This window comes from Anolis carolinensis, chromosome 1, assembly GCF_035594765.1.
Source record: "Anolis carolinensis isolate JA03-04 chromosome 1, rAnoCar3.1.pri, whole genome shotgun sequence".
NCBI lineage: Eukaryota > Metazoa > Chordata > Lepidosauria > Squamata > Dactyloidae > Anolis > Anolis carolinensis.
Window position 1 is genome coordinate 234,123,724 of NC_085841.1, and position 25,443 is coordinate 234,149,166.

Sequence of the window (25,443 nt, forward strand, 5' to 3'; positions counted from 1 at the left end):
AAACCATTAAGTGGTTGATGTAGATGTGCTGCCAGTCACCTAGCAATGAAGCAAAGGTCTTTCATATCACCAGCTATGATGATCCTTTTAGCACTACAAAAGGAATGGGGGAAAGGTTCAAGGATTGCACAGGGCTACAAAGCTCTTATTCCAGGCTGCCTGAGACAGTAAATGGCAGTATATCTCCAGAGGCCAAAAAGACACTGCAATGTTCTGCTGTTAAGACCCATTTGTTTCTCTTACTTTCAAAGAAAATGTTGCTTCCTCTCTCTTGATCCGGCAGAAAAAGTGCAATGAAAATATTCCTTTTCAAAATGCACATCAAAACATGTCAATACTTTAAGTGGGAAAAAGGTTTTGTAACAACGTTTAAGGCCGTTATATAAAAGCCATTCAAACTATTACGAATGCACAGGAGAAAGAACAAAGAGGTTAAGGTGCCATATGACATTCATTTTGCTGGATTATGCATGTCTATCTTCAGGAAAACAATTACATATCTACATCTACAAGATGAAAAAAATACTTTTGACCTCACTGCTTTGGTTTGATCTAAATACCTCTACTCCTTCCATTTCACAATATTGTACCTACAAAACTGTCAACACTGCAATATATAGTTTCTGAACCGGCTGTTATAAAGGCTGCAACATGAAAGATAGCATCAGAATCATCAGCATTCAGTGTGTGTGTGTTCAACAAGTCCAGAGGTACTGCAACTGGCTAAAGTCGTGAGAAATAAATTTATCGTGGGTCTTTTAATATGTGAGTACCTTTGAACCAGAAATCATCCACAGGACTACAGTGGGAGATATGGAGATGGTCTTTAACTCTCCAGTTATGAGAAGGTGCTAATTTGGATTCTCTTTTTTAATAATCTGACTGCCTGGCTTCTCAATATGTTCCCCACTATCATCATCATCATCGCCACCACTGTATGCCAACTATTCCATAAATATATTTTTGTACCATATAATGACAATTATAGATGCTGGGGAATAACACTGAAAGACTCAAAACTAGTTCTCAGATCTGTGGCTGAAGAAGGATATGGATTTTCTCCCAAAAACCACTTTAACTGTATTACTACAATCCTTTGCATTTTAGTAGTTCTTTTTGTGAGGTGAAATCATGAATGAATGTAAATTACTGTATATCCATGTTTAATTCCATCTGTATACATATAAATCCTTTTTCAAAATTTCTAATCAGCAATAGGACTTGCAAGGCATCACATTTTTACTGAAATTGTTAATTAAAACCAGGTTCTGACTTATGAATAATCAAGTGGATCTCAGCACTAAATGAACCTCAGCATACCTATACATAAGCTTATATAGAAGTTTTTGAAACCTCTTGTATAAAAAGAAAATTGAGAACTATCCATAGGTGTTACTGACTTTGACATGGAATGTGTTCCTCTATCATGGAACAGTTCCACTAGAAGATGCGGAAATGAGAGCCATTCCTGCTCTTTCTGTGCCAGAAGACTGGAGAAACACTCCAAGATCTGAGGAAACAATTAGCTATCCCACTCCTTGATTGAACTGATGTAAGTATCTATTGGTGGAATAGATCTGGAAATTACATAGGGGCTAACAAGGGTAAGGGGGACTCTTACTAAAGCCTTCCATTGATAGGACATTAGTTAGATCCTCTTTTTTTTCCATATTCAATTGTAAAATCTTTATTTAAAAATGGTGTCCAATAAATTAACAATTATCCAGAAGAATGTAGTATTTGAGAGGACCTAAATAAATGAAAGATACCAGATTCTGTCTGATCTTGGAAGCTAAACAGGGTCATCCCTAGTTAGAACATGGATAGAAGTCTGTTAATGAGTACGAAATGTGATAGAATACATTTTTGAGGAAGGAATGCACAAACCACCTCTGAGTATTCCTTGCCTAAGAAAACTGTATTAAAAATTCAGGGGGTCACCAGATGTCGACAGACAACTCAAAGGCATACACACACATGAAAACATAATACAGTATTTTAGCCTCAATTCCTTTAACATGCAATAAAATAATTAACTGAGATGAAAGGATTAGCAATTACTTCAAGTATTCTAAGATCAAAGAACAAAATCAGGATAACCCAATAGCCTTGTTTATTTCTGTTTATTTTTTAGCATTACAATTTATTCTGAATAGTAAAAAGGTTTTGCCACAAATATATACCCGTTTCCCCTTTTCTTAATTTCATCTACTTATAATATCATAAAACATGTACTTGTCACATATTAAAATGCATTTAATATAGATACTTCAGATGTCTCAAAAGAAAAAAAACTCAATCAAAGAATAAAGCCTATTTACAGAATACCTTTACAATTCAAATGAAGAACAGTTACAATTTATGCACAGACAGATTCACTATTGGACAACACATGCCAATGTTAGGATGCAATTCAAGATCAATATTTAACTACAGTATTACTTTTATGACTGACTGAAAAAACAGTTTCAGTGAGAAAAAAAGAGTAGTCTCTATCTGAATTTTCTTAAACCAAAAGTATGATTTTATTTTTCCTCACACTTTCATTGCTGAAGAACAAAAAATTAAGGGGCATTAAAAATTAACACACCTATTTTTGATATTAATTTAAAGGCTTTAGTAGGTTTCTTTCTATCACCTACTTAATCTGTGTTGGCAGTTGAAAGCCAACATTGGACAATTGTATATAATACCTACACTGGACAATTATATGCAATAACACTGCTTAATTTTACCAATGTTTTCTATTATTTCTTTTCCTGAAGCCAGTTTGCAATATTTCTCTAAACTTTACTTAATTAGTGAAATATTGTACTTGTTAAAAGAAATAAAAATACAGAATTTCATCTGCTCACTTCGCTGTATCTGATGTAATGTCACAACCAAAACATTAATGCCTACCTGACATAAACATACATTCTAATTTTACAGATGTGAATACCATATCCTTTCCATGTTAAGGAAATTATCTCATTACTTTCAATGGAGTCATGTATGTATATACGTGTGCACACATACACACCTCATAGAAAATTCAACTGAACTCCATAAAAATTACTCCTGAATAAACATGTTCAGGATTGCATTCTAATTTCTGTATAGTTTACATAGCATGTCAATCTGAAATTTTATCGAACACACAAGGATATATTCAAAGGAATGTGCAACCTTTAAACCAACCCAACTACTTTGAAAATTTTATTTTAAAAAGTATGAAAATCAAACAGTTTTACTGTTTATATATCATGTCCTTTACCCAGTGAAATGACATTTGGAGAAAAACCGTATCTAGCTCAGTTCAGAAATCAGAAAATAGAACAATTAGAATATCCTAAAGCTTCAAAATAATGCCTATATATGGTGTTAAAATTCTGTGCTCATCCAAATTCAATATTCAGCAAGGTTTATGGTTCCCACACTATGAAGAAATTGGCATAAATGCTGACAGTTCTGCAAATAGATGCAAGAGGGATAAAAGAAAATCCTTGAGAATTAACATACCTTCATTATGCTGGTATATAGCACCATGATATAGAGTCACTGTAAGTATTGCTTCCATAATATCACTTTCCTAAATTTCTGTAGGGCCACCCTGAAGTCCTTCAACGTAGGCTCTGTTGATTATTCAGGCATTTGGCTGAAGCACTTGCGGAAACCTCAGACATAACAGAACATCAGCAACGGTAATGTTGTGATGTCAGCAACACCTTAACCAGTCCCCACTGAGAAGAACGGGAATATATTCAGCTCTGCATTAGCAATTCAGCAGCAAGACATACAAATGGACTGCAAAAACGACAAGCATACTATGAAATGGCTGGGAGGGAGGCATTTTTAGCCACTCTCTGCTTCAGATTTAGCACACAGCAACAACATTACAGCATCCTTTATTCCTTGCTAATTGCTCCAAAAATAACTGATGGCACATGAATAAAAACGCACCAAATTCTAAGTCCTAAAAATAATTTTACATGATACTATCTCTACTCGAGTCATAAGACTAATATCAACTCTAATGGTAAGTCTTTATAAACTCCACCTAATTCCACAGCAGCCGAGAAAGCAGATCCTCGTTTATTTTGAACAGGAAAGAAAGCTTATACTAGGTGTCGTTCTTGTTTGTTATTTTCCTCCAGAAACATCGTTATAACAGGACGTATGCTACTGCATCTTGGTTTCATTCTTCTCCTGCTGCACAGGGTGTTTTTTTCAGTCTTCTAGCCTTAAAGATCAAGCGTAAAACATAGGAAACATTTCAGCTGATATTATTTTCAACCACTAAGAAAGACCACAATGTCTGTAGCACCACATCAACTAGAGATATATTCTTCTGTAAAAGCACAAGACTTGAAAAACGCCATAGCCCCTTTTAAGAACCAAGCAGCCAGCTTAACTAATCAGCTAATGGTTCCCATGAAACCAGTGGTAAAATGATTTTTATTTTCTTAGCAGTCAAGCATGCTACTTTACAGTCCATCAAAACCGTAATAGATGAGGGTAAGTATGAAGTGTTTTTACCTATCAATGTAGACAGCCATACAAGAAAAAAAAACCCCACACACATACAGGATATAGATGTTATTACCTTTAAAGCATTCAAAACAAGTCGAAAGAAGCAGTCAACATGCCTCAGCCCCGGACAGGCAAGGAACAAATAATTTCTCTGAGCATATGCCTTTCCATTAAGTCACTCTCCGAGACATAACTCCCAGACAAGATGAATCTTCTTCTATGATATTTTCACTCAAGTAATTACATCTATCCATCCGCTTCCCTCTGGAACTTAATGCATCACCCCAGGTTCAGTTTGTTTATGAATGTTGCTGCCAGATTTTAAGCTGAGCTTTGTCACCTTGATCGGCAAAGTGCATAACAGAGGATGAGGTTACTGAGAGGGTTGAAATTAAAGTGGGTCACACTGGAAATTGTTGATTGGGATACTGGCTTCACATGGAGCGTGATTTTCTGAAAAGGAGAGCTTCTTATATCAAAGGAATGAATATAACGTCCCAAATAATTCCCAAATAATCAGAATTTATGATCATGTAAATTATCTACAGAGTAATATGTCAGATTTAGCAGACAGATAGACCCTTGAGCACAGGGGAATCTATATCTTTTATAAAACACAATGGTACACGGTTACAGTATCAACTCTTATGCACCCTGCATCAGTGAGCTATGCTATCAATCCTTTTAACTTTGCAGATAAAATTGTTTAGATTTATTCCAGAGACTATGGGGGAACAGGTCGGAGGCAGTAATCAATGCCTCTTTATAGCCCAGCAAAGTCCCTGAAGGAGGCTGTTGTAAGACTTCAAAAAAAAAAAAACCCTTTCTTTGATCCCGCCATATTGGATACTATCCACCAGGCACCAAGACTCCATTTTTGGGCAACATAATTAACTGATTGATGAGTTAACTGAATTTATACCCTGCCTCCCACCTATGATGGGGTTCAAGGGGGCTTATAGTAATCCTTAAAAAAAAAAGATTAAGCTCTAACATTTTAAAAGTTTAACATGAATTAAATAACATTATTTAAAAAATGAATAAATCTGTTAAAGCATCTCTGAAACATAATTTCAATAAAAGATTAAAAATACCGCACACCACTTAACACACACAGACACAGAGTACTGCTTCATAATTAAAATTCAAATAAAAAGGTCTTCATCTGCTGGTGGAAGGAGAGCAGAAAAAAGGGCAACCAGATCTTGTGCGGAAGTGTGGGAGCAGTCACAGAGAAGAATGCTCTCTCTTGGGTCCTCAACAACTATGCCTGTAATTGTGGTAACCTCGCGGTTCCTACATTAAATGGATTATATTTGTTTCAGCCTCATTTTAGGTTGGCTATGGTATGGAGACTTTTCTGGGTCACTTTGGTAGATGACCTACATGAAGACCTGGACAGAAGAGTGTCCAGTGTTCTCTAGGACCTCTTGGTGGCTTTCAAAACTACTGACCATGGCAACTTTCTGGAACAACCTGCAGATATGGGCCTAAATACACTGTTTTATGGTAGCTCCTAGCCTTCCTAGAGGGGAAAGCTTAGAAGATGTTGCTGAAAGGTTCCTGTTTAACTATTTGACTACTGACCTGTGGAGTCTCTTTGGGGCTCTGCTTGGGCCCATTTGATGTTTATTTGTCACATAGGTGAAACTGTGAAAAGCAGCTGTCTATAGAGTTTTGGGTCTGGTTTCAACTGTATGTTGATGGCACTCAAAATGTATTTTTCTTAACTCCCAAGATTCTGTTTCTACACTAAACCAGACTGGAAGACCGTGAACAAACTAAAGCTCAATCCAGACAAGACAGAGGAACTTCTAGTCAATTGAGTGGCAGATCAGAGACAGGGACTCAGCCACTGATGGATGGTGTTGTAGTCCCCTCGAAAATACAAGTTCACAGTATGGGTGGATCTCCTGGATTCAGTCCTGGGAACATGGACACAGGTTTCTGCCGTGTTCAGGAATGAATTTGCAGTTAAAGCTAATGCACCAACACTGTCCATTCTTGGAAATATCTGATTTAGTCACAGCAACACATGCTTTGGTTACATCCCATTTAGATTATGGTAAGACGCACTTATCTGAAAAGTACTCGGAAATTTCTGTTGGTCCCAAAGGTTACAGCCAAATTGTTAGTGAGGGTTCAATACAAAAAGTCCACAACTCCCTTGTTGCAACAACTCCATTGGTTGTGATCTGTGTCCATTCACAGTTCAACCTAGAAAACTATAAAGCATTACATAGCTGGCGTATATGCCATGTCAAGAACAGAAACCAGATGGGGCTCTAGATCTTTAGGGAGGCTTCTCTCAAAATCTACCACATTCCCAAAATTATTTGGTGGGAACTACAGAAGTGGCCTTTGCAAAAACTCCCTCTAGATAGGATTTAGAAAATATTCTTGAAGAAGTCTAGCGTGGTTTCCTCCTTGCTGTTCTTTGGCTGGCAAATGAATCTTTTCTATTTTGTCAAGTTCTTAGGAAGTGAATGCAATAAATTTTCTACAATTTTGTCTTTGAATAGATTTTGAATGGTTGTAATTTTACAATGTTTAATTGCATTCTAAAATGACTTTTCTATGTTTTTACCTACATATTTGCCTATGTTTTAGGCTTTATCTCTTTACATTTCCATGAGCCTCCTTGAGTTCTAATGCTAGGGAGAAAGTGGCATTTATATGAATGTATTATTGCTATTGTTGTTGTGTTGCTGAGAAAATTATCTGCCAAAAATATATAGAAAACTAGCTGTGCCAAGCCACGCATTGCTGTGGCGAAGTATGGTGGTATGGGAAATTTATATTTATTTCGTGTCAAAAGCATTGTACAACAAATACATTTCAAATAATGGAAGAAAAAAAAAGAAATCACAAGCAACTAAATAGTTTTGGACCAAAAGCGGGCAACAGCAACCGCATTGTCTGTAGCTTTAAACAACTCCTATGGAAATAAAGTTGAGGTATTGGTGGTAGTTAAGGTAAAGGCTAAAGGTTTTCCCCTGACGGAGCTTAGCCTTCTAACTGGCAGCAATTGGATAAAAACAATTATTCCTCTCCCTCTAATTAGGACTTTATTTTTCTTTTCTTTTTGTTGTATGAACGTAGAGGCATGGATGAGGGGTTGTGCTGCCAAGTTTAGTGTTTCTGGGGTGTGTAGTTTTGTTGTTTTGTCCTAGGCCGAAACTTCATTACCCTTTTATATATATAGATTATAATCCACACTTGTGGCCTAACTAAGGGTAAATTTGACTGCACTTAGATTCTGGTGTCAGGCATTGATTTAATTAGACCTAAGATTAAGCTTCTTGTCTCTTGTGTCTATAGAGGCTTTTTAAGAGTAATACGCAGGTACTGGCAGGAGTTAACCTGGCTTGCTGCCAGCAGAGGCGCAAATTGTTGTGGTTGTTCTGAAAGAATGTGCAAGTAGTTGGGTAGTGGGGGGAAATCCACACAGACACCAGTTACTTTTTCTAAGTACTTTCAGATACGAAGCACAAAATAACATTTTGCAATGCTGTGAAAGGATTTGCTTTGCTTTAGCCATCCTTCTCAGGCTTGTCCTACAGGAACTTATGAGCATTTTTGTCCTTCTGAAGACTTATAATTCACAAATAGCCATGGTTTATCATAAGAGTATTGCTTGGCTAAGAAAGCCCTATGAAATTCATGAACTCACCACAAGTTGTCAGGCAACTTGAAGACACATAGACACACATAATAAGGATGAAATGGTGTCTGGGACTAAAGACTGGGTTTCAGCCAAAGAACCCAAGATACAGCACAGAGAAAGAATGAACAACTCAAAACCACCCTGATAACCTTCCAGAATATGATATGAAAAGCCAAGACCAGCAATACAGATTTACATTGGCAGCTTGCAAGCAGACATACTGCATAGTACATTAAGAACTTAATTTATATACAATATGAGAACCATACATCATACAGTATGTATATTTTTTCACTATCTTACAGGAAGAAACTTAGATAAATTGGCCTTAAGCCACATGTATATTAAAAGTGAACACCAGCACTTTAAAGCAAGCCCATAAATAATTTGGTAATCAGTAACATCACATTAAATGGATGCAATATGAGGTAGATAAAAGGAACTTGACACAAAAACTTCAGATGTTGCATCTACAATGATTTGGCTGCATCATTTCTCTTCTCACATTCAGTGAATAACCACGTTTTTAGCAGCAAACCATAGTTAGCTGTTTCATCCAAATTTGGCAAACTGTATTCCAGGTCATATTAAAGAACAAAACACAGTTACAAACTAGATGAAAATCCCATTTGTCATCATGGTGTGAGGGCAAATTATTTCTTATATTTTTATCCCTTCTCCCCTTGCACGAAAAAAAAATTATAAACACAATCTGTGGCAGAACCTTCACCATGATTTAGGTACAAAATATGATGCTCAACTCTGACTGAATAAAGCAAATCATTGGTAAGTAATACAACTTCAGAGGGAAGGAAAGGAAAGTATGCAGCCCTCCAGATGTTGATGCTCTAACCATCAACAACAAAGACCATGGTGCAGAATGCTGGGAGCTGAACTCCAACATCTGGGGAGGGATATTTTTTCCACCGTGTTCCTGTGGACTTATAGTGGCCTCATGAATTTCATAGGATTTTCTTGGGGAAGGAACACTGAAAATGGTTCTGACTGTTCTTTCCTTGGAAATATAGCTCTCCCATTCAAGTACTACTACCAGGGCTTACCATGCTTACCTTTCGAAATCAGACAGGAACTGGCACTTTAAGGGTACTTACTTAGGCCTTCAACTAGCCACAACTTCAGCTACAAAGACAGTACAAAAGCAAAGTACCAATTTCTACAGTAGCTCCCAATGCTTGTTTAAGAAACACTTAAAAAAAAAACAGAGTTCAGACTGGCCCACTGCAGTTATTATTCCAAGCTTCAAAATAGTTCTTTATTAATAAGTCAAGCTGGTGAAATCAATATTCACGGAGGAAGTGTTCAAATATGCAGCTACTATAGACTCCCTCGACCATGTTTGAAATTAGAAGGGATTACTTAGCAATTTACTACATAAACCATGGTTAAAAAGTCAAAAGGTGATGCTGGAGCTAAACATATATTCCACATTTATTGTGGTAGTTTGTTGACACAAAATAGTTAGTTTTGGATTAATTCAAGCTAAAGATAAGGTACGAAAGCAGCTAAATGATTGGAAGAGAAAAAAGAAAGTAAACAGAGAAATAAACGAGCATAGCCTGCCCCAACAATTCATTCCTGCCTGCATATACTGTAGTTTATGGAACCAAACAAGTCCAGGCTGTTCAATCCTATAATCAAAAGTATAGTAAGAGCCCCTGTAAAACCCATAAATGGTTAAATTGTCTCCCTAGGAATTTGCTAGGTCCCTAATGTAATTCTATGGTACACTTCCCCAGAAGTTATCATGGAGCTGCATTGGAGGACTTAGCAAATTCCTAGGAAGGATACCTCTCTAGGAGGCTCTAGATCCTCCAACACAATTCTATGGCATGAAGGAACTGGAAGTCAGGTTTTTTTTAATCGTGTCAGAAGCAACTTGAGGATATACTGCAGGTCGCTTCTGGTGTGAAATAATTGGCTGTCTACAGAGATGTTGCCCAGAGGGCACTCTGATGTGTTACCATCCTGCTGGTAAGCTTCTCTCATGTCTCTACAAGCTAGAGCTGACAGTCAGGACAGTCACCCCATATCATAGATTCAAACCAGCAACCTTTAGGTTAGCAACCCAACCGTCAAATCAGCAGTCCAGCTGGCACAAGAGTTTAATCCACTACGTCACCATGGTTCAATTAATTTAAAGGTGCCTTGGATCCTACATTTGGAGAAACATGGCATATAAATGCAATAAAAAGTTAAGGTGATATCTATGCTTTTAGGTAGGTATGGTCCAGTAGGGAATACATCCCCTGCAATTGTTTGGGGAGGAAGGGGTCTCTAACTTTATGACTATAAATCTGCAGTGTGCCCAGCCTCTGATATTGGGAATAATGTAGGATACACAAAAAGTAATCAAAAAGCCTACAAACTGCTGAAAGAATAAAGGATAAGGAGCCCCGATGGCGAAGTGTGTTAAAGCGCTGAGCTGCTGAATGCAGACCGAAAGGTCCCAGGTTCAAATCCTGGGAGCAGCGTGAGCGGCCTCTGTTAGCTCCAGCTTCTGCCAACCTAGCAGTTCGAAAACATGCCAATGTGGGTAGATCAATAGGTACCGCTCTGGCGGGAAGGTAACGGCGCTCCATGCAGTCATGCCGGCCACATGACCTTGGAGGTGTCTACTGACAACACCAGCTCTTCGGCTTAGAAATGGAGATGAGCACCAACCCCCAGAGTCAGACATGACTGGACTTAACGTCAGGGGAAACATATACCTTTACCTCACTCTTTCAGTAGGAACCCCCGGTGGCATAATGGGGTAAAGCCTTGTAACCTGAAGGTTGGGTTGCTGACCTGAAGGCTGCCAGGTTCGAATCCCACCTGGGGAGAGCGCGGATGAGCATCCTCTATCAGCTCCAGCTCCATGCGGGGACATGAGAGAAGCCTCCCACAAGGATGGAAAAAACATCAAAAACATCCGGGCGTCCCCTGGGCAACGTCCTTGCAGATGGCCAATTCTCTCACACCAGAAGCGACTCAGGTTGCTCCTGACACACACACACACACAAAAAACTCTTTCAGTACTGAACAAAGAGAGTAAGTTTATTTTGGAAATCAACAGGTGAAAACAATGTGCTCACATTTCCATTTACTATGTTCACCTTAAAGCAAGGTTGGGCAAATGCATTGAAGGTCCAATTTTCGTCCTACCTAGCAGACCACAGCATCCAATTTTCAGCTGGATATTAGCTGAAAATCGGGCTTAGAACTGATTGAAATCTACCCCTGGGTTTTACTTGTAGGTTTTTCAGTGCTTTGCCAGAGAGAGTGAAGCAGTATTTTGGGGATTTTTTAATGGGGGTAATCTAAGCGCTGGAGGGCTCAGGTGGCTGCAAAACGGAGGATGAGGCCACATAAAGCCCGTCTTGTCTACTTCAAAAGCTTTCTCCATGTCTTGAGGCCAAAGATTCCAATACATCTACCCTAGGGCAATTGGCTCACTCTTTTCTAATTGAATCAAGTTGCTAAATTGAAACCCACCCCCAGGAATGGGTTCCTACATCAAACATACATTTGTACACACAAATAAAGGTTGCTGAATTTCCCTAAGGGCAAATGATGGGCATCTTCAGCATGGTCACATACACAAAGCAAATTCAATTTGGCAGATTCTCTACCTCCTCCACCTTCATAAGGGATCTGAAAGCAAGTCTAATTGCTGCTCTCCCTTTTCCCTTTCAACTGCAGGGAGGAGAAGACACAAAAAGGAGAGGGTTACCTTCCCATTTGAACATTTCCACCTCTATTCCTTTTATTCCAGTAATTCAATGGGAAAAGATTAATGCTCCTGCAGGGAGGGAAATAACTAGTCACAGTCTGCTCACATGAATTTAACCAGCTACTAGTGACATACTATTTGATCTATGCAGACATGTCCCCTCTCCCCGCCTCCTAAGAGGAACTACACCTTGTAATGCACACTCTTTGGATTATGACTGCTTCATCAAAAACTTGGAGACTTTTTATATGGATCGAACATTCATAATTAGAGCTGTGGGCAAGGATGAAAAACACCACATATTATCATCTTCGACTGGATTAACCACAATGAAGTAACAGCAACCTTCATTAAACCTCACCACACTGAGGTTCTTCGTATATCAGTAATCCTTGTCTGCTTCCCCCTCCCATAACAAAATTGAAGAGTTATTCATCGTCAGTCATCACACTTAGCTCCATTTTAAGTTAAATGTCATATGGAGAGGCTGCTAAAAGCAGACAGTGATGATGTAGCTCATGTCCTGTTCCATCTGGACTTCAATTCACACTGTGCCAGATACAACCATGAACAGGAAGAGTCGCATTCCTGCAAACCCAAAACCAAACTGGTGAGCTGTTTTTCAGTACTGCTACAATCAAAAGATATACGCCTTTAAAAAACACTTGAATCATTAAAATATAGTTTTTTTTAAAAGGTGAAAGCAATAGAATACCATTGTAAATGTGAATGAAAAACAATTTAATTCCTGCTAAATAGAACTGCTGCAGGCACTAATCAATTGTGACAAAATGATTTATCTTTAAATATAAAATTGCAAAAGTTATTTCAAAAGACTAATTCAATTCTATAATCAGCACCTTCATATTAAAACACTCAATTCATTTTTCTAAAACCCTTTTTATATTAAAGCACAATACATACTCCTATTCAGAGTCAGTTCAGGTAAGATGCGAGTCAATTCAGGTAAGACAAGAGTCAATTCAGGTAAAACCAGTGTAATGCAAATGGAGACATCTTTTCAAAATTAACCAGATAAAGTTGTAATATCATTACCAAAACCTTTATTTGCAGCCAACAGGGCATTAAAGCTAAACTTGAAGATATAAATAGCTCTCTCACTTTAAATAGATATTTCAAGGAATACTGTTGGGTTATCTAAGCAATCATGCATGCATTTTCAATGTGGGATGGTTTATGTAGTTAGTTATGTCTGTTGCTTAGTAACCTGAGCCAAGCTGCATTCCAGAGTTGATGACACCATTTAAGGGTTTTGCATATGAAATGGGAAATGGGTGTATCCTTTCTGGGGACACACAGGAAGTGATGTACAGATGCCTCTTCCTGTCTCTTCCTCTTCGCTCCTGACCATGCCATGCTGATGTTCCTGTCTGTTAAGAGATATGTAGTTTCCTGAACTGTTTTTTCTTTGGAACTAAGATGTTTTTGCCTGTATGACCATCATCATACAAGATTGTGAGTAAACATATTTTTTGCTATTTTATTTGATGTCTCTGATGCTTATTTTATGCGCATGACTTTTTAAAGGGAAAGGGAGGCTGGATATTTTGTCTTACTGTTTAATTTCTTTTTACCTCTGCTCACATAAACCCCTAGTCTTCTGCGTTTTTTACTGCTCTGCATGAATATTTAATCAATATTGGAATCATAATCTTAACAGGTTATGAAAATATATTCCTATTAAACACACACTTCAAAACATACTTATGCCACAATAAATTCCACTGTCCAATTATGGTAATATTTCAGATTGAAGATATGTCACACCACATATCTGAATGCTTGCTTGACACTCCGTTCCTCCTCTTCTCTCCCAGTTCATTTTCACAAAACCACCCAAGCAAGCACTTCTAAAATACATGCTACTTTCTAAGAAGCTGTGAATATTTTGGAATAAGAGTCTCAAATTGTGAATGCCATAACTCCATTCAAGCAATTTAAGGGGCTCCACAACTCCCACTTCCAAATACAGAAGCAGGACGATTATCAGAGATCATGAGGACATAACATCCTGTAACACCATGCAGTTTTGTTTACAATCAGGTACATCCAATGCAACTAACAACCAAGACTATAGTTATTAAAATATGAGTTATGCACAGGTAGGAACATAAAACATGTTTAAGCGGTTTGCAAAGGCCACCAGCAATTTTCATGCCAGTTGGTAGTAGTATATTAGAGTTGTTTTTCTAGAAAAAGAGGACACCAATTGCAGGGCCACAGGGAAGAGCAATCTGAGTTTTCTACAAAAGGTTCAATCAGAATATTCTGATACACTAATTAAAAATGCAATTTAGAGCTTTTTATTTCTGTTTAGTCAACATAATGAGAAGCATAAAACCAGTTGGCACTGTAAGAGCCACCAAACCAGCTTAGACACGTTATGATATACAGTTGTTACAACTCAAAGTTGTACGTTTTCTAAAAGATATGCTGGCATTTTCATCTATGATTATGTATCAATTGACTTTATGATACAAATAAATTCTTTTTTTTAAATGTTATTTTTCCATATACATAAAATTATAACAGTCAAAAATTGCCTGCTCCTCTACCCAGCATGGGCCATGCTAATACGTACTTCTCAATAGTGGTGGGTATCTTTTAAAAAGAATGTATTTATTAAAGAAAAAGAAAGAAAGAAAAGCAGTAACTTCCTCTAGGTTGGCCAACTCATCTACAATTATTTCGTACATGTGTTTATTTAGAAAAAGAAAGCATTTACTGCATGATTCACAACCATAAGTATGTAGGCATCAAGCCTTTCTCTAGGCAGACACTGAGCTGCACTTAAGAGGCCTTAATGGGAGGAATATATTTCCTTTTAGCAGATAAGGAGAAAATAATACTGTCTGGTAATGACCAACTCAAACGACAGTGCTTCACTAAAGGAGACATAACCTTCTTGCCCACATATACATAAGCAGTAGTGAGTCATTAAGTTAAAAAAGCCATGTATATAAACATTTCATTATGTTACGTATTGCCAAATAGTAATACATCTCTTGCATGTGAAAATACTGAAGCAACAAAAATAATGGCAGAAAATATTAGACAATATTTGCATAACCCATATTGTAGATGGTAACTAAACCAGGGTGGGTTTCAAAAACAAGCCTTCAATATATACCTAAAATTAGGACATGTTGGAACATGTTTGACATCTGAGGAAAGGGGATGCCATATACTGGGTACCACCAGGTTTCATAGTATTGAGCAAGGGCTGTCTAAAGTAGTATCAAATTGCATTCATTCTATAGTGTAGATGCATCCTAATGCACCATTTATTTTGCCCCGTTGGAAGGAAGGACAGATAATGCAGACCTCAAAACTATAATTCCTGCCTTGAGGTTATTGCAAGCATTTGTCAGCACTATACAGAATAACTGGTTCATATATGACAATTCCATGTCGTACACTACACATATAAGGATATGTTAAAAGACATAAAGCAGTGAATTATATTGAAAGAAAAGCCTTCTGGCCCAAGAATACCATGGAATCGTGCTGGAGGACCCAGAAAATGTGTAGACAGGATAAATTGATAAATGAAACCACAGATAACAGTGAAAGCCATTGGATATATTTTATCAGATAAATGAAACCATGGATACCAATCCTACAGATACAGGGGCCATACTGTATAGACCAGGCATGGGCAAACTTTGGCCCTCCAGATGTTCTGAACTTCAACTCCCAGAAATCCCAGCCAGCTTACCAGCTGTAAGAAATTGTGGAAGTTGAAGTGCAAAATACCTGGAAGACCGGGTTTTGCCTATGCCTGGTACAAATCCTTTGGCAGCTAACAGTAGCTACAGGTATGTGTGTGTATGTATGTGTGTATGTATGTGTGTATATGTGTTTGTGTGTGTGTGTAGGTAAACGTTTCCCCTGACGTTAAGTCCGGTCGTGTCCGACTTTGGGAGTTGGTGCTTATCTCCATTTCTAAGCCGAAGAGCCGGCGCTGTCCGTAGACACCTCCAAGGTCATGTGGCCGGTATGACTGCATGGATCACCGTTACCTTCCCGCCAGCTCGGTACCTATTGATCTATTCACATTTGCATGTTTTCCAACTGCTAGGTTGGCAGAAGCTCGAGCTAACAGAGGGCGCTCACTCGGCTCCCTGGATTTGAACCTGCGACCTTTCGGGTCTGCAAGTTCAGCAGCTCAGCGCTTTAAGACACTGGGCCACTGGGGGCTCCTATCTATCTATCTATCTATCTATCTATATGTATACATATTGGAGTGTGTAAATATGTGTATATAATTTTTTGATTTTAAAAAAATCCTAAATTTTAACCTGTTGAATGTATAATTGGGAAGAGGGTGTGATTTTAAAAATCCTGAACTATAAACTGTGAGGGGTGTATAGACTAGAGGGGGGCGCAAACTATATGTACCTACTATATGTATAAAAGCCATTAGGGCTATATACACAATCTAATCCAGTTATTTTCTTAGAGTCTTAGTTTTTAGACCTGTTCCTGGGGTTATTTAAGGTGCTGATTCAGAAAATTGCACTGGATAGACCGCATCAGCACTAGTTTCTTAGATATAGTTATCCTGGTTTTCTATGGGTGAGCAGATGGCAAAACTGGTAGATGGCATATGTTTACATTTACCCCATTGCTTTAAAAATTAATCTTAATTGAAAGAAGAGTATGGCCTATTACCATACATCATTCTCAAAAAGGAAAAAAACTAGTGCAAAGCTATCAGTCTTAGTAATGATCCCACATTGGCCAACACACATTTTGGTGGCTAAAATGTTAGACCTGTTTCTGGATATATTTCACTTGCTGATTCCAAAAATGATACCATTTTTTGTAATCAGCATGTGAAATATGTGTTGGCCAGTGTAACAGATCATTACTAAGACAGGTCTGTACTAGTTCTTCTTTTTAAGAATGATATAAGGTAATATATCATACTCACTCATTTTTTAAAATAATGGACTAAATGTAAAATACATATTCCTGAATTCTGATCTGTTGAGACTTAATATCATTGAGGTTTAATATCTATAAACAAAAAATTAATTTAAAATATTCCTGAATTATAAACTGTACGTGGTCTATACACTGGAGGGGTCACCCCCCCTTCTATATATAGCTGTTAGGGATATATACATGGATATAGAATGTTTTTTTTGGGGGGGGGGGGGGGGAATTAAAGGAAATATTCTTGAATTCTAAGCTCTTAGTAGTATACCATATACAGAAATATGGATGGATAGATAAGAGAATATAAATTATATTCCTAAATTCTGACCCGTTAGGGCTGTGTATACATGGGGTATAACAGTTACAGAATAAAATGTGTATACATGGGGTATAATACAGTACAGTCTCACTTATCCAATGTTCTGTATTATCCAACGCAGTCTGCCTTTTAGAAGTCAATGTTTTCGTTGTCAATGTTTTTAATACATTGCAATGTTTTGGTGCTAAATTTGTAAATACAGTAATTACTACATAATGTTACTGTGTATTGAACTGCCTTTTCTGTTGATTTGTTGTAAAGCATGATGTTTTGGTACATAATTTGTAAAATCATAATGCAATTTGATATTTAATAGGCTTTTCCTTAATCCCTCCTTATTATCCAACAATATCGCTTATCCAACGTTCTGACAGCTCCGTTTATGTTGGATAAGCAAGACGCTACTATAGTTACAGGAAAAAAAGCTGTTAGGAGTATACCATATACAGGGATAGCTATTTAGAGAAAATGTGTATGTACTGTATATATACACACACATATATATATAATGTGTACTTAATGTGTATTTGTGGAAATAGGTATTAATAGTAATACAATAGTCTCTCACTTATCCAACCTTTGCTTATCCAATGTTCTGGATAATCCAACACAGTCTGCCTCCCGCCCAGATCCACAGCTGTTTCTCTAGGCAGCAAGGACTAAACTTTTTATGGATTTAACTTCCAACAATGTTGTTACTATAAGTTCATTTTATGCAATTCTATCTTTATTTTTAGTCAATGTTTTTGAAGTCAATGTTTTCAATACATTGTGATGTTTTGGTGCTAAATTTGTAAATACAGTAATTATTATATAATGTTACCATATATCGAACTGCTTTTTCTGTCGATTCGTTGTAAAACATGATGTTTTGGTGTTTAATGTCTAAAATCATAATGTAATTTGACGTTTAATAGGCTTTTCCTTAATTCCTCCATATTATCCAACATTTTATCAAACATTTTGCTGATCCATTTATGTTGGATAAGCGAGCTGCTACTGTATGTGTATTCTACTAAGTATTTTAAAATAATTCTGTGTTTTAGCAATGCTATAACCTGCTTCAAGCTGTGAGGAGAGGCATGGAAGAAATAAAATAATAATAATAATAATAATAATAAGAAGAAGAAGAAGAAGAAGAAGAAGAAGAAGAAGAAGAAGAAGAAGAAGAGGCAGCAGCAGCAGCAGCAGCAGCAGCAGCAGCAGCAGCTGAATTTTGACCTGTTAGGGCTGTGTATACATGGAAGTTTCATAATTATAGAAAAAATTCTAAGCTGGATTCTAGGCTGTTTAGAAGCATATTGTATTCAGGGATATATAGAGATAGATATTTAGATATAGGTATAGAAACACACACACACACACATATACATGAATTTTGACCTGTTGGGGCTGTGTATACATGGAGGTTTCATAATAATAGACACAATTCTAAGCTGGAGTGTAAGGTGCTTAGAGGTATATTGTATATAGGGATAGAGATAGGTATTTAGAGAAATATGTGTGTGTGCACGCAGATATACATAAATGTTGACCTGTTAAGGGCTGTGTATACATGGAGGTTTCATAATTATAGACAAAATTCAATGATGGATTCCAAGTTGTTTAGAGATATATTGTACACAGGGATATATAGATACATATGTAGATATCTATCAGGGTTACACTGAGATTGACACACACACACATATACAGACACACAAATATATATGAATTTTGACCTGTTGGGGCTGTGTATACATGGGGGTTTCATATTTATAGGCAAAGATGTAATTTAAAAATATCCCTGGGTTATAAAGTGTTCCAGGTATATACAGTACACAGGTGCCTCCTCCCATAAATACAGCCCTAACAGCTTATAATGGAGGGAAGGTTACCCGCCCCCCCTTCCCAAATATTGAACACCCATGCGCGTGTATAAGTATATAGATACAGGAGATCATATATACATATACATGCATATACACACACATATATGTGTGCGTGTATGTATGTATGTATGTGTGTGTGTGTATATATATGCACACACAGGCACACATACAAGTGTATATTAGAGTGATATGGAAAGGGTCTTGCCCCAGGTGGGAAAGCAGGGCTGGGGCTGAATGCGCCCCCCTCCACTCCACTCCTGCCTGCCTGCTTTCCCTCAGAGACAGGCATGCTCTCTCCCTCTCCCTCTCTGTCTCTCTCTCAATCGGACCCCTTCTCCGCCTGCACGCGGCTGGCGCGCGCTTCCGTCCAATGCAGGCCTGTGGGAGGCGGAGGAAACGCGCGAGCCGCGCGTGGCGTCAGTGGTGCAAAGCAGCGCCCAGGGGGGCTCCCTGCCTCCCTCCTTCATTCCCTGCCTTCCAGGCCTTTGCAAAAGCAGGGCCTCCCAAAGGGACTTACCACAGAAGGAAGGAAGGAGGCGAAGGCCAGGCCGGCTCTCCTCAGGGGGCGTCATACACCGGAGGGGCTTAACCCCATCACCAGCCCCCCAACAGCGGCTCCGGCTCCTCCTGCCGCCGCCGCTGCCGCTGGAGCCATAGAGGGTGGTTCTGAAGCAGCCGTCGGCCAATCACCTCCCTCTGTCGCGGTGACGGACATCCTCCTCAACCACTTAGCGCCTGATCTACTCTTTTCCCCCCTCCCATATCGCCTTCTTCCCGGCGAGTCGTGTAATATTCGGCCCACGCAGAAAAACGCCCCGGCGATTCGCGGACAGCCAATCGGGGCGCAGCGGCTACGCTGAGCGACCAATGGGGAAGGGGAGTGGGTGACGCAAGAAGCCCGCCTCCTTGACGTGCGCTCTTGTGAGGTTTGAGGTTGACTGACGGCTAATTGTGGTTTCGAGACGTTGTTCCTCAGCGGGGAATGATCAAGGATGACAGTCGCGGTACCACTATCACCTGATAATAACATGTCATGATACAACACCGTCATCGTCCTCTGTATAGAGTTAGAACTACAAACCCCAGCAAACACTTCCAAGCAGCCTCACTAATGCTGGCGGCTGACTGGAGCGAGGCATGCTGGGAGTTGTAGTGTAGCTGCCCTCTTTGGCCGCGAATGCTGAGGCGCTTGTGAGACTACAACTCCCATGATTCCATAGCGCCGAGACATGGCAGTTTTAAAGTGGTACCAAACTGCTATAATCCTGGAGTGTGGATACAGCCTTAGGGCCCCTTCAGACAGACGTGTCACTCAGCTCAGCCACAAGGTGGTCCGATTAGAAAGGGCTATAATAACTTTGGACCAATGAAACCCTGATCCCCTAAAAAGATGGCACACAGAGTTTCAAAGTATTACTGATAGAGGCCTCTCCCAGAAGCACAGCCAGACCCCGCCTTAGTCATTGGTAAGAACAACATATACGGCCTAATGTGATATTCTCCACTTGTGGAGTTGTTTTTTAGATTTGTTTCTGGCTCAAAATTATTAGTGAAACTTGATGACGTATTGAACTTTGTGTGTCCGTCTACATGTGTAAATATGTGTACTTGTATTTGTATATGTGTGTGTAAATATAAACTTTTGACTATGTGTGTACATGTGAGTATGTGTGTACTTGTATATATGTGGCTATATTGTATTTTTGTGTGTGCATACATATATGTATGCATATCTACACAGACAGTAGAAGCACATAAAATATCGCAAAGAACACCACTTTGAAAACAAGGGAATTCCAGACAGGAAACAATCAGGGCCAGCTGACACCTGACTGACAGCTGACTGACAGCTGACAACAACAAAAATCCCTCAGGGAGGAAGCAACCAGACTTTAAAGCTGCAAGGCCATTACATGCTAATCATTTTGCCTAATTGCAGCATTCATACTTGCCTCCAACAAACAAACAAAAAAGAACAATCAGAAATACTGTATATTCACAAGCTTTAGGAAATAATATCCCCTGATGGCGCAGCGTGTTAAAGCGCTGAGCTCCTGAACTTGTGGACCAAAAGGTCGCAGTTTTGAATTGGGGGAGGGGAGAGAGCCCCCACTGTTAGCCCCAGCTTCTGCCAACCCAGAGCTTCGAAAACATGCAAATGTGAGTAGATCATTAGGATTTTTCACCTAGGGGAAATCTTGGTTGGCCAGATTGAAAAGCTCTGAATAGCCTTGCTGCTTGCAAGCCTGACCGCTTTCTACCTTGCAGAATCCTTGGTTGGCCAGTTTGAATAGCAATTAATAGTCTGGGTATGGCAGGTATTAATGCTGCAATTAGGCACCTTGATTAGCATTTAATGGCCTTGCAGCTTCAAAGCCTGGCTGCTTCCTGCCTGGGGGAATTCTCTGTTGGGAGGTGTTAGCTGGCCCTGATTGTTTCCTTTCTGGAATTCCCAATTTCCCTGCTTTTAGAGTGTTGCTCTTTATTTATTGTCCTGGTTTTAGAGATTATATTATTCTGTATTATTATACCACAGTAATTATTTCATGGGGCCCCTAGTGACACAGTGTGTTAAAATGCTGAGCTGCTGAACTTGCAGACCGAAAGGTCCCAGGTTCAAATCCCGGGAGCAGAATGAGCGCCTGCTGTTAGCCCCAGCTCCTGCCAACCTAGCAGTTCAAAACCATGCAAATGTGAGTAGATCAATAGGTACCGCTCCGGCGGGAAGGTAACAGCGCTCCCTTGCTGGCCACAGACAACGCTAGCTCTTTAGCTTTGAAATGGAGATGAGCACCAACTCCCATAGTCGGTCATGACTGGACTTAACATCAGGGGAAAACCTTTACCTAAACCTTTACCTAATTATTTCATATTATATTTATAATCTTATATTATCTGCTTAGAAGTGGATTATATGAGGCCCCTTCTACACAGCTGTATAAAATCCACACTGAACTGGATTATATTTATTGATTATTATTTATTTAATACATTTATATCCTGCCCTTCTCACTCCGAAGGGAACTCAGAGCAGCTTACAAATTAAATTTACATACAATATTATATTATTAGCATAGCGCAATACTGGCAATAAATTACCATATTGTACTACAGTAGAGTCTCACTTATCCAACATAAACGGGCTGGCAGAATGTTGGATAAGCGAATATGTTAGATAATAAGGAGAGATTAAGAAAAAGCCTATTAAACATCAAATTTGGTTATGATCTTACAAATTAAGCACCAAAACATCATGTAATACAACAAATTTGACAGAACAAGTAGTTCAATACGCAGTAATGCTATGTAGTAATTTATGTATTTATGAATTTAGCACCAAAATATCACGATGCATTGAAAACATTGACTACAAAAATGCGTTGGATAATCCAGAACGTTGGATAAGCGAATGTTGGATAAGTGAGACTCTACTGTATATCTATATATTGTAATATTATTAATAATATTACATGTAATATATAATATATAATTAATATTATTATATTGTATTATAAAATTATATTAATATTATATGCATATACAATATATTATAATATTGTATATTGTTGTAAATTATATTGTACTAGCTGTGCCCGGCCATGCGTTGCTGTGGCTTAGTCTGGTGTTGGTCAGTCTACATTAGGTTGTATTTATGCTGTGACCTCCACCTTCTTTATACTCACACTAGCTGTGCCCGGCCACGCGTTGCTGTGGCTTAGTCTGGTGGTGTTGGTCAGTCTACATTAGGTTGTATTTATGCTGTGACCTCCACCCTTCTTTATACTCACATTAGTAGTAGTATTTGAAGTCTGTTCCCTTCTTCAATTTTTGTGTTGATTGATAATTGCTTGAGATCCCTGTTGTCTTTGGTTTGTTGTTAATTGTAATGTCTGATTCTGCTGAGTGCGGTTTATATTTTTATTGTGGTACAATAGTCTTTTTTTGTTTTTGTTTTGCCTGTGTAGGTGTTTATTATTATTGTTGTTGTAGTGATTATGAAGGTTGGATAAGTTAGATGCTACTGTATTGTTTTTTGGAGGCCCAGTTTAGCACTGACTGGCCTCTCAGCCTCAGTGCCTGGCTGTTTCTTGCCTGTGATGGTGTTGATTCTTATTGTTGTTGTTGTTGTTGTTGTTGTTGTTGTCATTGTTATTATTGTAATTGTTTTTTTGTAGGCCAAGTGTGAATGTAGGGATTGGGGAGGTGGATGAGTTGTGTTGTCAAATGTTGTATTTGTTATAGTCACAATGTGTTGTTGTGAGTTTTGTGGGTCTGGATTGTGGTTTTGTGGTGTGGTTGTGTTGTTACAACTGAGAGGCAAGGCTTTTGTGTTGTGTTGCGAAGTTTTGTATTTCTGGGTCGTTTAGTTGTGTGCCAAGTTTTGTATTTCTGGGGCATTTAGTTGTGTTGTTATAGTCACGATGCATTGTTGTGAGTTTTGTGGGTCCAGATTGTGGTTTTGTGGTGTGGTTGTGTTGTTACAATCGGGAGGGAATGCTTTTGTGTTGTGTTGCCAAGTTTCGTATTTCTGGGGCGTTTAGTTGTGTTGTTATAGTCATGATGCGTTGTTGTGAGTTTTGTGGGTCCGGTGTGGTTTTGTGGTGTGGTTGTGTTGTTACAACCGGGAGGCAAGGCTTTTGCATTGTTTTGCCAAGTTTTGTATTTCTGGGGCATTTAGTTGTGTTGTTATAGTCATGATGCGTTGTTGTGAGTTTTGTGGGTCCGGATTGTGGTTTTGTGTTGTGGTTGTGTTCTTACAACTGGGAGGCAAGGCTTTTGCATTGTGTTGCCAAATTTCGTATTTCTGGGATGTTTAGTTTTGTTGTTATAGTCACTGCGCCCGCAACTTTATCCTTTTATATATATAGACTAGCTGTGCCCGGCCACGCGTTGCTGTGGCAAAATATGGTGGTATGGGAAATAAAGTATTGAGGAACTGGTGGTAGTTAAGGTAAAGGGTAAACGTTTTCCCCTGACATTAAGTCCAGTTATGTCTGACTCAGAGTGTTGGTGCTCATCTCCATTTCTAAGCCGAAGAGCCAGCGTTGTCCATAGACTCCTCCAAGGTCATGTGGGATGACTGCATAGAGCGGCGTTACCTTCCCGCCAGAGCAGTACCTATTGATGCACTCACATTTGCATGTTTTTGAACTTCTGGGTTGGCAGAAGCTGGGGCTAACAGTGGGGGCTCTCTCCGCTCCCCCAATTCAAACCTGCAGCCTTTCGGTCCAGAAGTTCAGCAGCTCAGCGCTTTAACACGCTGCGCCATCAGGGGATATTATTTCCTAAAGGTTGTGAATATACAATATTTCTGATTGGTTTTTTTTGTCTGTTGGAGGCAAGTATGAATGCTGCAATTAGGAAAAATGATTAGGATGTAATGGCCTTGCAGCTTTAAAGCCTGGCTGCTTCCTCCCTGAGTGAATTTTTTGTTGGGAGGTGTTCGCTGGCCCTGATTGTTTCCTGTCTGGAATTCCCTTGTTTTCAGAATGGTATTGTTTGCGATATTTTATGTGCTTCTACTGTCTGTGGCCCTGAGAAAACAGAGGATTTGCCAGACTTTGATGATGGGAATACTTTGTTGGGAGGTGTTAGCTGGCCCTGATTGTTTCCTGTGTGGAATTCCCCTGTTTATTTACTGTCCTGGGTTTAGAGATTATATTGTTCTGCATTATTCTATCCCAGTAATTATTTCATATTAAAGTAGAATCTCACTTATCCAACATTCACTTATATAATGTTCTGGATTATCCAACGCAGTCTGCCTTTTCATAATCAATATTTTTGTAGTCAGTGTTTTAAATTCATTGTGATATTGTAGTGGTAAATTTGAAAATATAGTACAGTAGAGTCTCACTTATCCAACATAAACAGGCTGGCAGAATATTGGATAAGCGAATATGTTGGATAATAAGGAGGCATTAAGGATAAGCCTATTAAACATCAAATTAGGTTATGATTTTACAAATGAAGCACCAAAATATCATCTTAGACAACAAATTTGGCAGAAAAAGTAGTTCAATACACAGTAATGCTATGTAGTAATTACTGTATTTATGAATTTAGCACCAAAATATCACAATATATTTAAAACATTGACTACAAAAATGCATTGGATAATCCAGAACATTGGATAAGCGAGTGTTGGATAAGTGAGACTCTACTGTAATTACTACATAGCATTACTGCGCATGGAACTACTTTTTCTGTCAAATTTGTTGTATAATATGATGTTTTGGTGCTTAATTTGTAAAACGATTACCTAATTTGATGTTTAATCGGCTTTTCCTGAATCCCTTCTTATTATCCAACATATTCACTTATCCTGCCGGCCTGTTTATGTTGGATAAGTGAGACTCTACTGTATATTGATAAT

The 25,443-nt window shown here is 38.6% G+C and overlaps 2 protein-coding genes across 9 annotated transcripts in view; one reads left to right on the forward strand and one right to left on the reverse strand.

The window, feature by feature from the left end:
- Positions 1–19,739, reverse strand: part of r3hdm1 (R3H domain containing 1) — a 97,743-nt gene extending 78,004 nt beyond the window's left edge. For 7 of the 8 annotated variants that reach the window (XM_008112685.3, XM_008112673.3, XM_016994883.2 and 4 more), the window contains exon 1: positions 19,585–19,739. The gene's annotated coding sequence lies outside the window, so the exon portion shown is untranslated. Of the gene's footprint in view, positions 1–3,501; positions 3,667–19,584 lie in introns of those variants that run through there. The other variant, XM_062966891.1, reaches the window with a different exon arrangement.
- Positions 19,740–20,239: 500 nt separating this feature from the next.
- zranb3 (zinc finger RANBP2-type containing 3) overlaps positions 20,240–25,443 on the forward strand; it is a 71,273-nt gene continuing 66,069 nt past the window's right edge. The window contains exon 1 of the mRNA XM_008112641.3: positions 20,240–20,533. The gene's annotated coding sequence lies outside the window, so the exon portion shown is untranslated. The remainder of the gene's footprint in view (positions 20,534–25,443) is intronic.